At 40.1% G+C, this 19,376-nt stretch overlaps 1 protein-coding gene across 6 annotated transcripts in view; it reads right to left on the reverse strand.

Moving 5' to 3' along the window:
- The window catches only part of TTC29 (tetratricopeptide repeat domain 29), a 669,793-nt gene that overhangs the window by 394,267 nt on the left and 256,150 nt on the right, over window positions 1–19,376 (reverse strand). For all 6 annotated transcript variants that reach the window (XM_060654018.3, XM_060654019.3, XM_060654020.3 and 3 more), the window contains exon 3: window positions 9,864–9,959. The gene's annotated coding sequence lies outside the window, so the exon portion shown is untranslated. The remainder of the gene's footprint in view (window positions 1–9,863; window positions 9,960–19,376) is intronic.

The raw sequence follows: 19,376 nt of genomic DNA on the forward strand, positions 1-19,376 counted from the left end.
ATCTGCCAGTAGATCACACTGTAAATGATGTGACTATTTATATAAATGGTACCCTCTAGAGTTGGGACAGTACCTTGGGATACTACATGCCTTGGATAGGCACCAGCCCATCCCAGCTGTACCTAGCTATGCCACCAGAGATACATTTGCAAACTTATGACCAACTTATTCCACTGACTCTCACACTATTGTCATTCTTGATCAGCAGCTAAAGCAAGCATCTCTCTCGTGTGCTCTTTCCTGTCCCTTAATCTTTTCTAATATCGTTCTGTCCTTCTTTTACCCCTATGCTATGGGTTGAATGGTGACCCCATACACACACACACACACACACACACACACACACACACACACATACACACACTAAAACGGATGTTTAATTCCTGACCCTGGCACCTCATAATGTGGCCTTGTTTAGAAATAGGGTTGCTGCTGATATACTTAGTTGAAATAAGGTCATACGGAAGTAGAGTGGGCCCTAATTCAATATGACTGGTGTCCTTATTTAAAAGAACACCTTGTGAAAAGACAGAGACACAGTGAACACCATGTGAAAGTAAGAAGAGATTAGGGTGATATATCTATGAGCCAAGTAACAGCAAGGATCACCAGCAAACGCCCGAAGCTGGGGGAGAGGCATGGAATAGATTCTTCCTTACATCCCTCAGAAGGAACAAACCCCACTGACACTTTAATCTTGGATTTCTAGCCTCCAGAACCATGAAACAATAAATTTCTTCTACATAAGCCACCCACTCTGTAGTATTTGGTTATGCAGCCCTAGAAAACTAAAACTAACACACCCTATCTGTTGCTCCCATTCTCATAATTTTAGGTGTAACCTCTGGAACCCCCATTTCATGTTAAATAAGCTATCCAACATCTTGGTTTTCTTCACCAAATGATCTCTTCTGGCACTCTCTTGAGGATGGTGCTTTACATGTGGCTCTCTCAAGTACTACTCATCAAGTACGAAGCTGGTATTCTCTGGCTTCTTGTTGCTATTTCCAGGGATAGTTGCCTCCTGTATTGTAAAATTCCTTCTTGCTCTGCAGAGGAAGCCACTGGCTATCTTCTACCCAGCCCCTGTTACTATTACTTTCCAATCATTCCATCACAGACACAGATAAATGTGACACCTGCTTCAAACTCTTCATATTCACCCCAAATCTTGCCTTCGTTTCTGGCATCTTCTACAGCCACATGAATAAGCCACCAAACTTCTTGACCCAACCACACACTGTTGTTACTGATTGCTCTCTCCAAATCCGGTCTTTGTCCCTGGCTTCACTCACTGACCCTTGGGTGCCTTGTCTGACCTGGATCTGCTCTACATACAAACCCTTAAATCCCAATATGCCAATTATATCACAACCTCCTAGCCTTTGTTTTTCTCACGGTCTCTTTCCTGCCAAAATTCTCTCCCTTCTTTTGGCTTCATAAAGATCTCTCAGCCCTTAGTGCCTCCACATTCTCCCAGATGATTATACCCTTCCTGGCTTTACCCTCCCACGTGGAGCAGATCTCTTCATTGATCACCAACAATCTCTCTTCCATAAAAGTAGAATATGAAAGTACATATAGTTCTTGGGATAAACCATCAAAGATGTGTGTGAGAGAGACCGACAAAGACAGAAAGATGGAAAGAAGGAGAGACAATTGGTAGAATGCTAATGGCTCAGTTAATTGGGCCACAATAAATTTTTCAATTTATTTCAGAGTAATAGTTATTTACCTCACTTAAAATTTGTGTTATACCACTTATTTGCTTATTGTTCTTCGATTGTTCTCCATCAATTATAGAACTGAGTTCTTTAGACTGTCTTCCTGGACTGGTAATAATTTGATCTTGTCTACCCCTCCAGATTCATTTTCCACATTTTCCACATTTTCATTTCCCTGCTCTCACATAGTACAATTTGAAAGCTTCCTGATTTTAGATATGCTTCTGCCTACAATCTTATTTTTTGCTTCTTTATGTAATCCCTTAATGGGGTCCCTATCACCACCATCTCTGGTGAACTCCTAAGTATCCTTCAAAACTCACTAATGATCGGGTATCACTTTCCTATCCTTCAAATTGGATAGAATTTATAAGTCCTATCTTTAAAACACTTCTTCATTTTGTACACTCTTCTACAATTGTACTGATTCTCATTTTTAGTTTTTCCCCATGTATCTTCATGATAGTGCAGTTTCTCAATCTCAGCACTACTGACATTTTAGAGCAGTTAAGTCATTATTGTAGCTAGTTGTACTATATACTATGGGATGCTTAGTGGCATCCCTGGCTTCTGCCCCCTAGATTCCAATAGCATATCTCCAAGTCTGGACAATCCAAAATATCTCCAGATACTGTCAAACGCCCCTTGGAGGATAACACTGCCCCAGTTATTTTTTTTAATGTTTGTTTGTTTATTGGTTGATTGAGAGAGAGAGAGAGAGAGAGAGAGAGAGAGAGAGAGAAAATGTGAGAAGAGGAGGGGCAGAGAGAGAGAGGGAGACACAGAATCCGAAGCAGGCTCCAGACTTTGAGCTGTCAGCACAAAACCCACCACGGGGCTTGAACCCATGAACAGTGAGATCATGACCTGAGCCAAAATCAGACCCTCAACCAACTGAGCCACCCAGGCGAACATTGCCCCAGTTATAGTGTAAGCCTCTCCAGGATTGTACCTAGTCTATTTCATCTTATTAAACTCAGAAACTAACACAGCATCTGGCTCACAACATACATTCAGGCAATGTTTAATGAAGTGATCTGAACCACAGAAAGTATGACACTGCTCTAGCAAAATGCCAGAGACTGCCCAGTGTCAACAGCATTCTTTAGTTATTTCTAAATAAAGATAGTTTCTAGTTAAAAATGATGTTTCACTACTAAGAAAAACAAAGGAATTCCGGTTTTGTTTTCTTTTTCTAAAAGAAGAGGGCATATTTGAAAAAGTCTTCAGAGCGCCGGGACCCAAGGGCTGTTTTTGACTATGTATTTATTGAGACCTTCCGGGCTCACTCCCTGCTCGTCTGTTTCCTCACACTCTTGAAGCCCACTCTGCCAGTCTTCACCTCCCCAGCAGTTTCATTCCTGTGTCTTACACATACAGCACTGGAGTAGAGCCCTCAATAGGCCCTCACAGCTGCTCAGAAGCAAGCCTTCAGCAAAAGTGAATGGCTCCTGTGGAGAAGGGCCAAGTCCATTGTCTGTCTGCTTTCTGTGCCAGGGCGTTTGGCTCCTGTTTACTGGGCTTTTATCTGCATTTATCTTTTCAACCAAATGAATTTAAATTATGTCTTTATCTTTTACTACTGAGGCAGCCTAAATCCCCCTTCTATCTTAATAGGACTTCCTACTACAGCCCATTTTCTTTAAGAGAGGGTTATAAATACTAGAGATGGGAAATGGACTACTTCTAGGAAAATCATGTGAGTCCAGTTTGGTGCATGTGGGAAAGGTTCAGACTTCCCAGCACCACAGGGTAGGACTCAAAGAGGATATCCTATATTTAAAACAGAAGGTAACTTATGGCCTTTCTCCCACCTGCTAAATGGTAGGCCTTGCCTTCTTCTGTTTGAATAGTAAATTATGGAAAGACAAAGAGACTCTAGAAAACTCAGCATGGCAAAACCAAATGGAGATTGTTGTTTTTTTGCTTTTGTTTTTGTTTTTTCCTTAAAACAACTATACAAATTAGAAGAGAAGATAAATCCTTCACCGGAAGCTGAGGGACCACTGTGACAGAACAGTGCTATCTTCATCCAATTCTGTTTGCTTTTGCCTTCTCTGCCTTGGGCTTTGTGAAAATACAAAGCATTGATTTTGTGCTCTTCTGTTTAAAACTATTATGGCAGACAATGTAGGTTGGCTATCCCAATTTCCATTCCCAACTCCCTTCTGAGTCCCTTCTCCCTTGTCCTGCCTCTAACTAAGAAGCTGGCAAAACTGAATACTCACTTTCCCAGTTTCTCCTGAAGCTTGCACGGACGTGTGGTCTATTCTTGCCCAAATGGGGATTCTAGGAAAGTGCCTTCCTGATACAAAGACAGTTGTTTCTTATGCCACCTCTTTCCCCTTCTTCATGCTTTGAATGTAGACATGTTTCTGGAGCTACAGTCACCATCTTAAGACTGTGAAGCATCTCTTCCATCAGTAGGCAGCTCCACCATTCTGCCAAGTGAGAAGAATGAATCTTTCTCTAAACCTGGTAGACAACTGCTCTGCTGTTTGCTGCCAAAAGCATTTATAATGAAAATAGCTGTGTTTATATTCCTGTCAAGTCACTATGAAAATAAATGTGTTTGGTACACCCCTTCTCTCTTCCCTATGCATTTTCAACCAAAATCCATCAGGATACAGTGTGGTTAGTCCAAAATCTGCCTGTCACTGAGCATTAATCTAAGCCAATGATGACATTACAGCTCAAGTTAGTTCCAGAAGACAGGCTGAAAATCTAGGTCACAGTCCTTGGATGCCTGGCTTTCATATAGCTAACGTTTACTGAATGCTTATTAGGTACTAAACACTCTTTAAGTGCTGCTTTAAATGAACTAACTCACTTAGTGTTCATAAGAACCTATGAGATAGGTCCCAAGATTATACTCATTTTAAAGATGAGGGAACAGGGGTGCCTGGGTGGCTCAGACGGTTAAGCATCCAACTTTGGCTCAGGACATGATCTCACGGCTTGTGAGTTTGAGCCCCGTGTTGGGCTCTGTGCTGACAGCTCAGAGCCTAGAGCCTGCTTTGGATTCTGTGTGTCAGCCTCTCTCTGCCCCTCCCCCGCTCACACTCTGTCTCTCTCTGTCTCTCAAAAATAAATAACCATTAAAAAAAAATTTTTTTTTAAAGATGAGGGAACAACGACGCAGAGTAACTAACTTAGCCAAGGTTATCTACCTAATGAGCAGCACATTGCTATTATCTACATGGCTTGGACTTTCTGAGTCTATGGAGTACGTATCCCAAAGAATATCCTGAAGAATATCCTTGAAGAAAAAAAGCAGTGCCATTCTACATATATTGGGAAACAGATGAATTTCTGTTTGCATCTTTTAGAGAGTATCAGAGTTACTACCCTGTAAGATAAAAACAGCTATAAAGGGAAAGGTGATTCTGCCCACATCATTCAGAGCGAAAAAGTCCATTTATGTGAAATAATATTAAATACTAATATGAATAAAAATAACAATAACCACTAACCTCTATTGTGAGCTTATCAATTGTCAGGCACTTTGCTAAGTAATTTTATGGCTCTTTCTACTCAATTCTCAGAATAATACAGAGGAAGTAAGCTGCCAGCCCCCAAAGCCATTGCTTCCCCCTCCTCTTTCTGTCTAAGTCCCAATATTTTTTAATGTATTTACCTCCCTCTTGCCAAGAGCTCAGAGAAGTCTATTCCATCCCTAGCCCCAGGGGAACAATCATGATTGGTCTCTGTCAACAATCTCTTTTTCCAGCTGTTGATTTGAGATAGGCATATTCTTCCTTGAGAAGCTGTAAACAAGGAGAAATAAGGGGTAATCTACTGGGAATTTCTGGGAAAGATCTCCCTTACCAGTCAAAAGAAGCACCAGGAGGAAGTGCCATGTCATGCCAGTAACTGAAGCAGTCATCTTGCAACTATTAGTTAGAAGCCTAAGCACCAAGCCAAATTGCTAAGCATGCCAGGAAAAAAAGAGAGAAAGTTAGAAATGTGGGTACCCAGTGACAGTATTAACTGCTGAGCTAACCCTTAAACTGTCTTCCCTCTACACTTCTTACTCTATGAAACAGCAGACCCTTTGGGTTATAAAATATACCAAATAGGTTCCATTATTATCCCCATTTTAGAGCTGAGGAAACTGAGGCACTGAGTGTGAAAACAGGTATTCAAACCTGGGGCAATCAAAACACCATCATCACCAGCATCTCCAAAACCTCCCAGCTTCCTCTTGCTAGCTCCCAAAGCCCACTTTCTTTTTTTACACCCAGTAAGCAACATTTCAGTAGTGAATTTTTGAGCCATCATCCTGTTCTCTGAACATCCAAGTGATGTTTAGATTAGCAGACTACAAAATGGTTTCAGAAAAAGCTTTGTCCTCTCCAAATTAGAATGTAAGACCAGAAGTGCTGATGAAACACATACCTAGGCAGTGGTATTCATAAGAAGTAACTAGAATAAATATGTAGAGTTATGTAGAGTTGGGCAGCTTTTCCATGCCTAACTTCTACTACATCCTTTCCTCATGCTCCCCAGATCCTTCCCAACAAGGGTACTTGCCTTTCCCCAAACACAGGACACTTTCATTGAACTTATCCCTTGCTCAGGTATTTCTTCTGGGACTGCTCTCCCCCCAGCATGCCAGTCTAGACCTTACCCTTCTTTGGAGCCCAGTTTTAACACACCAGCTCCCAAATCTGCCCCCATTACAGTTGGTTCCTCTCTTAATTGTACCACTACAGTATTTTATCTTATTATCCCACTGAATATTGTTTTAATTTGTATTGTAAGTATATGTCTGCCTTCCTTGCTCAGATGATAAATGGTCTCCATGGTGTACCAAAGGCCTTCTACCACATACTTCAAATTGGGATTTGGACTTTTAAAAAAATCAAAGTTCTGATTCCTACAACATTAATGGAGTATTTTTATGAATAAAAACACAGCCTATTCTTTCTAAAATGAAGCCATTCTTTTTTTAAAAAGTAATCTCTATGCTCAATGTGGGGCTTGAACTCATGACTCTGAAATCAAGAGTCACATGCTCTACCAACTGAGCCAGCCAGGCACCCGCATTCATTCTTTCGTAATTAACATTTTTAAATTGCCACATTAAAAAAATTTTAATGTTTATTTATTTTGAGAGAGAGAGAGAGCATGAGTCAGGAAGGGGGGGGCAGAGAGAGAGGGAGACAGAGAATCTGAAGCAGGCTCTGTGTTATCAGTGCAAAACCCGACCTGGGGCTCAAACCAAAAAACCATGAGATCATGACCTGAGCCGATGTCAGACACTCAACTGACTGATCTACCCAGGTGCCCCTAAACTGCTACATTTTTCTTTCAATTTTAGAAATACCAAAAGAGAATAATTTTGTTAACTATTACCCTATGTAAAATTAGGATTTTCAAAGGACTTTCTAGGATTTGTTTCCTTTTTTCTACCTTTCCTGCCCCCTCACCCTTCTATTTAGTGATACAGAGAAAGGATATAGGTTCTGGGTGGTGAATAGAATAAAAAAGGTCCTTTAAGAACTATACTAGGACAGGGGGAAGAAATGAACTCTTTCATGATAGTAACTCTCTGACAGCACAGAGAAGTTGAGAGAAGCACTCAACTGTCAAAGAAAACTATTTAAGGAGCAGGGGCCCTGATATCAAACCTGTACACATAAAGCTTTATAGCCTAATAAAGTAGGCTATCTAAGAGAAAGACCCAGATTATTGCAGTTATATGAGCCACACAGCAAAGTAAAAAGAACATGGCAACTGATGACAACTAGAGCCAATCTGACCATAAAGAACAACTTTTCTAAAAACAATGACCACCAGTCCAGTCAGCTTTGTAAGTCACACTGAGTTCACTTATGTTTTCACAGACTGCAGCACTTCTCTATTTGTGAAGAATATTTCTCCTGGAGTTCGTGTCCTCTTGCTTCCATATTCCTCTGCTGCCATGGTCTATCCCTATTTGCACTGTCAGTTACTTAATTAGAGAACTAGAATGCAAGAGGGAGGAAACCAACACTTATAAACTTAATACCCACTGTGTGTCAGAGGTAGGCTATATTCCTCATGTAGTTCCCAACATAATCCTGTGATGTGTCACTGGATCCATTTTTCAGAAGAGATATTTGACCCATGAGTTCACCACCCCATGAATCATGTACTTCAGGCACCAGGGCCTCTGGCTAGATGTGGCACATACCTGGTCACAAATGGAAGTATGATGAGTGTTCATATGCTGAGCAGAATGATGCCGTATATAAATGACTGAGAACTTTACAGTCCTCGACTGCTATTTGAAAAAGAGCAAAGAAAGTAATTCTTACCAAATGTATGTTCCTCATGGCAAAACCAGGAAATGGCCAATGTCAAAACCTTTTTTTTTTCCTAAAGCTACAAATAAATATAGCTGGTATGGATACTATTGGTCTTAGGATTTTGATAAAGTTCAAAGATGAAAATGGAGAACCTTTGGTCAATATTTATTTACCTTTAATAATTCCTAAAGGATGCTACTGATCAATTACAAGAGTGACCACTTAGAACAAAAGGAACACAGCAGGCCTTTAAGACTTATGTCAAACAGGATAGGTTTGTGGAACCTAAAATAAACCCATCACTTAAGAATTACTTATGGGAAGGGTGCCTGGGTGGCTCAGTCAGTTAAGTGTCTGACTCTAGATTTCGGGTCTGGTCATGATCTCACAGCTTGGTTTGTGACATCAAGCCCCATGTCGTGCTCTACACTGACAGCATGAAACATGCTTGGGATTCTCTCTCTCTCTCTCTCCTCTCCCTGCCTCTCCTCTACTCAGTTAATAAATAAACATTAAAATAAAGAATAAACATTAAATAAATAAACATTTAAAAAAAGAATAACCTTTGGGAAAGGTCATTGTTTCTGTAAGGGTTTGAGGTAAAGACATTATAATCATTTCATTCACAGTGTATGTGATCCATCTAAAGCCTTCGACTCTACTGAGAGCAGTGAATCAAGATGAAATTCGAGGAGGGCTGTCGAGGCTTAGAAAAACTGGAATTGGTTGTATTCAGTTAAATCACCAAGGAAGTCAGGGACTCAGAATTTTAAAGTACAACAAGATCTTGAAAATTACCTAATTCAATCCCTAATCATATGAATTCGGAAATTATAGTCCAGGGATGGTTCTAGAGCACCAGATTCTTGACACCCAAGCCAGCATTCTCCTCCTACTTTATGAAGTTCTATAACACATCAATTAGAATCAGGAATGAAATATATATAACATATTATACTGTATATTTACTCTCCACAAGTAGTTGTAGATTAGAACAAAAATTACCTCAAGCTTCCCCAGGGCCAGATCAGAGCTGCCCTCAACATACAAATACGAATTACAAATCCCAAAATGAGGTTATTCTAAAGGAATTCTAGAGTAAATTCATCAAAAAGTGTACAGAAAATATGCCAGGAGACAGAATTCTAATCTCTAAATAAAATGTTAGTCCCTCTGCAACAGAAATACAATGTACAATTTTATTTACTCTTGTTCAAGAAAAAATAAAACACACCTAGAGAATTCTGGAGACCATGTGTAAAGTTAACACAAGTACACTTATTCTCATAAATCCTCAATTCCTCACTAGAGGAGGAGGACTCCTTCGAATTGGGTGAGGTAAGAACAAATAAAAGGAAGTATTACTTTACTCAGAAAATAATAAACATGTGGAGCTCATTACCACAAAAGAAGTACAGGCAAGGAATATAAATGGATTCATAAAGGTTTTGACCAAATTTATGAATGTCAGAGCCATAAACGGCTACTGAGAGTACACCTGACCTTTAAGGTTAATGTCAGGGAGGAAAACTGTGTCCTTTCCTGGCAAATCCCTCAAGGCCCCGGTTGTCAACACAATATTGGGTTGGATGGAACACCAGGCTTGCCTGGCAGAGCAGTTCTTAACTGATGGGTATCTGGGCCAGATGAACATTCATCTCTTCAAAGGGAACATAAATGAAAAATGTTCCACTTTAAACAGGAAGCTTGATGAAATGCTCCTTCAGACACTATTATTTATGTATCAGAGCAAAACAAGAGGAAAAATGTTAGTTCTGGAGTCAGAAGAAGGCAAGGTTTGAATCCAGGCCATGCCACTGAATGGGCCCTGGTGCAAGTTACTTACTTTTCTGCACTCCGCTTTCTCACACGTGAAGTGGGGAGAATCATATCCATGCTGCAGGTACTTCGCTGAGACTTAGATAAGAAAACACTTTGTACACTGAAAAACAAAAAATACGTGTTATGATGTAGTGATAGCCAGTTTTAAGCAAATCTCAGTCACTTTGGAAGAGGGTCTGTGAGACATGTGAAGACAGAGCAACCCCTGCTTTATTTTTCTGGAGAGAATAGATAAGACTATTTAAAAAGTACTCAAGACCCATGTCAGATGTTAATTCCCCAAGGCAGAGTTTCTTTCTCCTCTAAATTTCCAGAAACATCCAGTCATGTCTCAAAGCATTTGTATTATTATTTATCAGATTACTCATCTTCTTCATTTAACTGTGAGCCCCTCTAAGACAGAAGACTTCTCCAATTCATCTTTGCATTCCTAATATTTATCATAGTTCCTGATATACAGGTGGCATTCAATAGATGTTGAATAAATTACTCCATGTGTGGCTGATCCTGTTGTCTCCACTTTACAACAGTAGGATTAAGAAATGACTCAACTATAAAACAAAATAATTTAAAAGTGGCTAAGGTACAAAACCAACAGCTTTCCAAATTTCTAGACTTCAGTCTCTAACTCTGTAATTTGGGAATAATAACAGCTTGGTTCTATTTGCACAAAAAAGAAAAAGAAAAAAATCTAACCAAAGAGGTGAAAAATCTATACACTGAAAACTCTGGAAAGCTTATGACAGAAATTGAAGAAGACACAAAAAAAAATAGAGAAAGATTCCATGCTCCTGGATAGGAAGAACAAATATTAAAATGTTGATACTCCCCAAATAAATCTACATATTCAATGGAATCCCTATCAAAATAACACCAGCATTCTTCACAGAGCTAGAACAAATAATCCTAAAATTTGTATGGAACCAGAAAAGGCCCCGAATAGCCAAAGCAATCTTGAAAAAGAAAACCAAAGCAGGAGGCATCACAATCCCAGACTTCAAGCTATACTACAAAGCTGTAATCATCAAGACAGTATGATACTAGCACAAGAACAGACACTCAGATCAATGGAATAGAATAGGGAACTCAGAAATGGACCCACAAACGTATGGCCAACTAATCTTTGACAAAGCAGGAAAGAGTATCCAACGGAATAAAGACAGTCTCTTCAGCAAGTGGTACTGGGAAAACTGGACAGCAACATGCAGAAGAATGAACCTGGACCACTTTCTTACACCATATACAAAAATAAACTCAAATGGATGAAAGACCTAAATGTAAAACAGGAAGCCATCAAAATCCTTGAGGAGAAAGCAGGCAAAAACCTCTTTGATCTTGGCCGCAGCAACTTCTTACTCAACACATCTCCGGAGGCAAGGGCAACAAAAGCAAAATGAACTACTGGGACCTCATCAAAATAAAAAGCTTCTGCACAGCAAAGGAAACCATCAGCAAAACTAAAAGGCAACCAACAGAATGGGAGAAGATATTTGCAAATGACATATCAGATAAACGGTTAGTATCCAAAATCTACGAAGAACTTACCAAACTCAACACCCAAAAATCAAAGAATCCAGTGAAGAAATGGGCAAAGGACATGAATAAACACTTCTCCAAGGAAGACATCCAGATGGCCAACCGACACATGAAAAAATACTCCACATCACTCATCATCAGGGAAATACAAATCAAAAAAACAATGAGATACCACCTTACACCTGTCAGAATGGCTAACATGAACAACTCAAGCAACAACAGATATTGGCGAGGATGCGGAGAAAGAGGATCTCTTTTGCATTGTTGGTGGGAATGCAAACTGGTGCAGCCACTCTGGAAAACAGTATGGAGGTTCCTCAAAAAACTAAAAGTAGAACTACTCTACAACCCAGCAATGGCACTACTAGGCATTTATCCAAGGGATACAGGTGTGCTGTTTCGAAGGGACACATGCACCCCCATGTTTATAGCAGGACTATCAACAATAGCAAAGTATGGAAAGAGCCCAAATGTCCATCGATGGATGAGTGGATAAAGAAGATGTGGTATATATATACAATGTAGTATGACTCGGCAATCCAAAAGAATGAAATCTTGCCATTTGCAACTACGTGGATGGAACTGGAGGGTATTATGCTAAGTGAAATTAGTCAGAGAAAGACAAAAATCATATGACTTCACTCATATGAGGACTTTAAGAGACAAAAGAGATGAACATAAGGGAAGGGAAACAAAAATAATACAAAAACAGGGAGGGGGACAAAATAGAAGAGATTCATAAATATGGAGAACAAACTGAGGGTTACTGGAGGGGTTGTGGGAGGGGATATGGGGTAAATGGGTAAGGGGCACTAAGGAATCTATTCCTGAAATCATTGTTGCACTATATGCTAACTAATTTGGACGTAAATTTTAAAAAATAAAAAATAAAATTTAAAAAAATAAAAAATGGAGCGAGAGAGAGAAGATGGCAGTGTAGGAGGACGCTGGGCGCACCCCGCGTCCTGCTGATCACTTAGATTCCACCTACACCTGCCTAAATAACCCAGAAAACCGCCAGAGGATTAGCAGAACGGAGTCTCTGGAGCCAAGTGCAGACAAGAGGCCCAGGGAAGAGGGTAGGAAGGGCGGCGAGGGGGAGCGCGCTCCACGGACTGGCGGGAGGGAGCCGGGGCGGAGGGGCGGCTTGCCGGCCAAGCAGAGCCCCCGAGTCTGGCTGGCAAAAGCGGAGGGGCCGGACGGACTGTATTCCGACAGCAAGCGCGACTTAACGTCTGGGAGGTCATAAGTTAACAGCTCTGCTCGGAAAGCGGGAAGGCTGGAGGACAAAGGGAGGGAGAGCTGCTGAGCCCCCGGACGGCAGAGCTCAGCTTGGCGGGGAACAAAGGCGCCAGCGCCATCTCCCCCGCCCATCCCCCAGCCAAAATCCCAAAGGGAACCAGTTCCTGCCAGGGAACTTGCTCGCTCTGCACAAACACCCAACTCTGTGCTTCTGCGGAGCCAAACCTCCGGCAGCGGATCTGACTCCCTCCCGCTGCCACAGGGCCGCTCCTGAAGTGGATCACCTAAGGAGAAGCAAGCTAAGCCTGCCCCTCCTGCCCCCGTGCACCTTGCCTACCCACCCCAGCTAATACGCCAGATCCCCAGCACCACAAGCCTGGCAGTGTGCAAGTAGCCCAGACGGGCCACGCCACCCCACAGTGAATCCCGCCCCTAGGAGAGGGGAAGAGAAGGCACACACCAGTCCTACTGTGGCCCCAGCGGTGGGCTGGGGGCAGACATCAGGTCGGACTGTGGCCCCGCCCACCAACTCCAGTTATACACCACAGCACAGGGGAAGTGCCCTGCAGGTCGTCACCACACCAGGGACTATCCAAAATGACCAAATGGAAGACTTCCCCTCAGAAGAATCTCCAGGAAATAACAACGGCTAATGAACTGATCAAAAAGGATTTAAATAATACAACAGAAAGTGAATTTAGAATAATAGTCATAAAATTAATCGCTGGGCTTGAAAACAGTATAGAGGACAGCAGAGAATCTCTTGCTACAGAGATCAAGGGACTAAGGAACAGTCACGAGGAGCTGAAAAGCGCTTTAAACGAAATGTAAAACAAAATGGAAACGACGACAGCTCGGATTGAAGAGGCAGAGGAGAGAATAGGTGAACTAGAAGATAAAGTTATAGAAAAAGAGGAAGCCGAGAGAAAGAGAGATAAAAAAATCCAGGAGTATGAGGGGAAAATTAGAGAACTAAATGATACACTAAAAAGAAATAATATACGCATAATTGGTATCCCAGAGGAGGAAGAGAGAGGGAAAGGGGCTGAAAGGGTACTTGAAGAAATAATAGCTGAGAACTTCCCTGAACTGGGGAAGGAAAAAGGCATTGAAATCCAAGAGGCACAGAGAACTCCCTTCAGACGTAACTTGAATCGATCTTCTGCACGACATATCATAGTGAAACTGGCAAAATACAAGGATAAAGAGAAAATTCTGAAAGCAGCAAGGGATAAACGTGCCCTCACATATAAAGGGAGACCTATAAGACTCGTGACTGATCTCTCTTTTGAAACTTGGCAGGCCAGAAAGGATTGGCACGATATCTTCAGTGTGCTAAACAGAAAAAATATGCAGCCGAGAATCCTTTATCCAGCAAGTCTGTCATTTAGAATAGAAGGAGAGATAAAGGTCTTCCCAAACAAACAAAAACTGAAGGAATTTGTCACCACTAAACCAACCCTACAAAGATCCTAAGGTGGATCCTGTGAGACAAAGTACCAGAGACATCACTACAAGCATAAAACATACAGACATCACAATGACTCTAAACCCGTATCTTTCTATAATAACACTGAATGTAAATGGATTAAATGCGCCAACCAAAACACATAGGGTATCAGAATGGATAAAAAAACAAGACCCATCTATTTGCTGTCTACAAGAGACTCATTTTAGATCTGAGGACACCTTTAGATTGAGAGCGAGGGGATGGAGAACTATTTATCATGCTACTGGAAGCCAAAAGAAAGCTGGAGTAGCCATACTTATATCAGACAAACTAGACTTTAAATTAAAAGCTGTAACAAGAGATGAAGAAGGGCATTATATAATAATTACAGGGTCTATCCATCAGGAAGAGCTAACAATTATAAATGTCTATGCGCCGAATACCGGAGCCCCCAGATATATAAAACAATTACTCATAAACATAAGCAACCTTATTGATAAGAATGTGGTCATTGCAGGGGACTTTAACACCCCACTTACAGAAATGGATAGATCATCTAGACACACGGTCAATAAAGAAACAAGGGCCCTGAATGATACATTGGATCAGATGGACTTGACAGATATATTTAGAACTCTGCATCCCAAAGCAACAGAATATACTTTCTTCTCGAGTGCACATGGAACATTCTCCAAGATAGATCATATACTGGGTCACAAAACAGCCCTTCCTAAGTTTACAAGAATTGAAATTATACCATGCATACTTTCAGACCACAATGCTATGAAGCTTGAAATCAACTACAGGAAAAAGTCTGGAAAACCTCCAAAAGCATGGAGGTTAAAGAACACCCTACTAACGAATGAGTGGGTCAACCAGGCAATTAGAGAAGAAATTAAAAAATATATGGAAACAAACGAAAATGAAAATACAACAATCCAAACGCTTTGGGACGCAGCGAAGGCAGTCCTGAGAGGAAAATACATTGCAATCCAGGCCTATCTCAAGAAACAAGAAAAATCCCAAATACAAAATCTAACAGCACACCTAAAGGAAATAGAAGCAGAACAGCAAAGGCAGCCTAAACCCAGCAGAAGAAGAGAAATCATAAAGATCAGAGCAGAAATAAACAATATAGAATCTAAAACAACGGTAGAGCAGATCAACGAAACCAAGAGTTGGTTTTTTGAAAAAATAAACAAAATTGACAAACCTCTAGCCAGGCTTCTCAAAAAGAAAAGGGAGATGACCCAAATAGATAAAATCATGAATGAAAATGGAATTATTAAAACCAATCCCTCAGAGATACAAACAATTATCAGGGAATACTATGAAAAATTGTATGCCAACAAATTGGACAACCTGGAAGAAATGGACAAATTTCTAAACACCCACACTCTTCCAAAACTCAATCAGGAGGAAATAGAAAGCTTGAACAGACCCATAACCAGCGAAGAAATTGAATCGGTTATCAAAAATCTCCCAACAAATAAGAGTCCAGGACCAGATGGCTTCCCAGGGGAGTTCTACCAGACGTTTAAAGCAGAGATAATACCTATCATTCTCAAGCTATTCCAAGAAATAGAAAGGGAAGGAAAACTTCCAGACTCATTCTATGAAGCCAGTGTTACTTTGATTCCTAAACCAGACAGAGACCCAGTAAGAAAAGAGAACTACAGGCCAATATCCCTGATGAATATGGATGCAAAAATTCTCAATAAGATACTAGCAAATCGAATTCAACGGCATATAAAAAGAATTATTCACCATGATCAAGTGGGATTCATTCCTGGGATTCAGGGCTGGTTCAACATTCGCAAATCAATCAACGTGATACATCACATTAACAAAAAAAAAGAGAACCATATGATCCTGTCAATCGATGCAGAAAAGGCCTTTGACAAAATCCAGCACCCTTTCTTAATAAAAACCCTTGAGAAAGTCGGGATAGAAGGAACATACTTAAAGATCATACAAGCCATTTATGAAAAGCCCACAGCTAACATCATCCTCAACGGGGAAAAACTGAGAGCTTTTTCCCTGAGATCAGGAACACGACAGGGATGCCCACTCTCACCGCTGTTGTTTAACATAGTGTTGGAAGTTCTAGCATCAGCAATCAGACAACAAAAGGATATGAAAGGCATCAAAATTGGCAAAGATGAAGTCAAGCTTTCACTTTTTGCAGATGACATGATATTATACATGGAAAATCCGATAGACTCCACCAAAAGTCTGCTAGAACTGATACATGAATTCAGCAAAGTTGCAGGATACAAAATCAATGTACAGAAATCAGTTGCATTCTTATACACTAACAATGAAGCAACAGAAAGACAAATGAAGAAACTGATCCCATTCACAATTGCACCAAGAAGCATAAAATACCTAGGAATAAATCTAACCAAAGATGTAAAAGATCTGTATGCTGAAAACTATAGAAAGCTTATGAAGGTAATTGAAGAAGATATAAAGAAATGGAAAGACATTCCCTGCTCATGGATTGGAAGAATAAATATTGTCAAAATGTCAATACTACCCAAAGCTATCTACACATTCAATGCAATCCCAATCAAAATTGCACCAGCATTCTTCTCGAAACTAGAACAAGCAATCCTAAAATTCATATGGAACCACAAAAGGCCCCGAATAGCCAAAGTAATTTTGAAGAAGAAGACCAAAGCAGGAGGCATCACAATCCCAGACTTTCGCCTCTACTACAAAGCTGTAATCATGAAGACAGCATGGTATTGGCACAAAAACAGACACATAGACCAATGGAATAGAATAGAAACACCAGAACTAGACCCACAAACATATGGCCAACTCATCTTTGACAAAGCAGGAAAGAACATCCAATGGAAAAAAGACAGTATCTTTAACAAATGGTGCTGGGAGAACTGGACAGCAACATGCAGAAGGTTGAAACTAGACCACTTTCTCACACCATTCACAAAAATAAACTCAAAATGGATAAAGGACCTGAATGTGAGACAGGAAACTATCAAAACCCTAGAGGAGAAAGCAGGAAAAGACCTCTCTGACCTCAGCCGTAGCAATCTCTTACTCGGCACATCCCCAAAGGCAAGGGAATTAAAAGCAAAAGTGAATTACTGGGACCTTATGAAGATAAAAAGCTTCTGCACAGCAAAGGAAACAACCAACAAAACTAAAAGGCAACCAACGGAATGGGAAAAGATATTTGCAAATGACACATCGGACAAAGGGCTAGTATCCAAAATCTATAAAGAGCTCACCAAACTCCACACCCGAACAACAAATAACCCAGTGAAGAAATGGGCAGAAAACATGAATAGACACTTCTCTAAAGAAGACATCCGGATGGCCAACAGGCACATGAAAAGATGTTCAACGTCGCTCCTCATCAGGGAAATACAAATCAAAACCACACTCAGATATCACCTCACGCCAGTCAGAGTGGCCAAAATGAACAAATCAGGAGACTATAGATGCTGGAGAGGATGTGGAGAAACGGGAACCCTCTTGCACTGTTGGTGGGAATGCAAATTGGTGCAGCCGCTCTGGAAAGCAGTGTGGAGGTTCCTCAGAAAATTAAAAATAGACCTACCCTATGACCCAGCAATAGCACTGCTAGGAATTTACCCAAGGGATACAGGAGTACTGATGCATAGGGGCACTTGTACCCCAATGTTTATAGCAGCACTCTCAACAACAGCCAAATTATGGAAAGAGCCTAAATGTCCATCAACTGATGAATGGATAAAGAAATTGTGGTTTATATACACAATGGAATACTACGTGGCAATGAGAAAGAATGAAATATGGCCTTTTGTAGCAACGTGGATGGAACTGGAGAGTGTGATGCTAAGTGAAATAAGCCATACAGAGAAAGACAGATACCATATGGTTTCACTCTTATGTGGATCCTGAGAAACTTAACAGAAACCCATGGCGGAGGGGAAGGAAAAAAAAAAAAGAGGTTAGAGTGGGAGAGAGCCAAAACATAAGAGACTGTTAAAAACTGAGAACAAACTGAGGGTTGATGGGGGGTGGGAGGGAGGGGAGGGTGGGTGATGGGTATTGAGGAGGGCACCTTTTGGGATGAGCACTAGATGTTGTATGGAAACCAATTTGACAATAAATTTCATATATTTTAAAAAATAAATAAATGAATAAACTCATGAAAAAAAATAAAAATAAAAAAATTTAAAAATAAAAAATGAAAAGAAAGACACGAATTATCAGGTAGTGAAATATTTACAAAAGGCACATACTTGAAATCCTAAAATCACATCCCTACCTAAAAATATAGTTTGTATCCTTCGAAATAAGATGAACATAATTTTTTACCATAACATCAAATTTCTGTTAAGTACAAGACTGCAGACTAATCACCACCATCATCTTCTTCAAAGAGAAAACCTTCAGCTTTGTTACCTGCAGAAGTCAATAAAGGGATCAAAATGAATGTGAAACTGCAAACTTCATATTTAGCCCATGACATGAACCAACAGTTGCAGATATTTAGATTTTTTTAAATATCTAGGAAATTTTCTCTTCCAACTCATAAATTTAGAAAGGTAAATAGGAAATTAAACAAGTATGCATGCCAACAATACATAGAAAGAATTATATACCACAACCAAGTGGAATTTATCCCAGGTATTCGAGTCTGTTTTACTTGCAGATGACATGATACTCCATATAGAAAACCCTAAAGACTCCACCAAAAAAACTACTAGGAACTAATAAATGAATTCAGTAAAACTGCAGAACAAAAATATCAATATACAGAAATCCACTGCATTTCTATACACTAATAATGAAGTAGCAGAAAGAGAAATTAAGAAAAAAGCCCCATTTATAACTGCACCAAAAATAATAAAATATCTAGGAATAAACTTAACCAAAGAGGTGAAAAACCTGTACACTGAAAAGTATAAGACGCTGATGAAAGAAATTGAAGATGACACAAACAAACAAAAAGATAATCCATGCTCATGAGTTGGAAGAACAGATATCATTAAAAAGCCCACACTACTCAAAGCAATCTACAGATTTAATGCAACCCCTATCATAATACCAGTAGCATTTTTCACCAAAGTAGAACAAATAATCCTAAAATTTGTATGGAACTACAAAGACCCTAAATAGCAAAAGCAACCTTGAAAAAGAAGAACAAAACTTGAGGTATCACAATCCCAAATATCAAGATATACTACAAAGCTATAGTAATCAAAACAGTATGGTACTGTCACAAAAAGAGACACATAGAAGAATAGAACAAAATATAGAGAGCCCAGAAAT

This window comes from Panthera onca, chromosome B1, assembly GCF_046562875.1.
Source record: "Panthera onca isolate mPanOnc1 chromosome B1, mPanOnc1 haplotype 2, whole genome shotgun sequence".
NCBI classification, from domain to species: Eukaryota; Metazoa; Chordata; class Mammalia; order Carnivora; family Felidae; genus Panthera; species Panthera onca.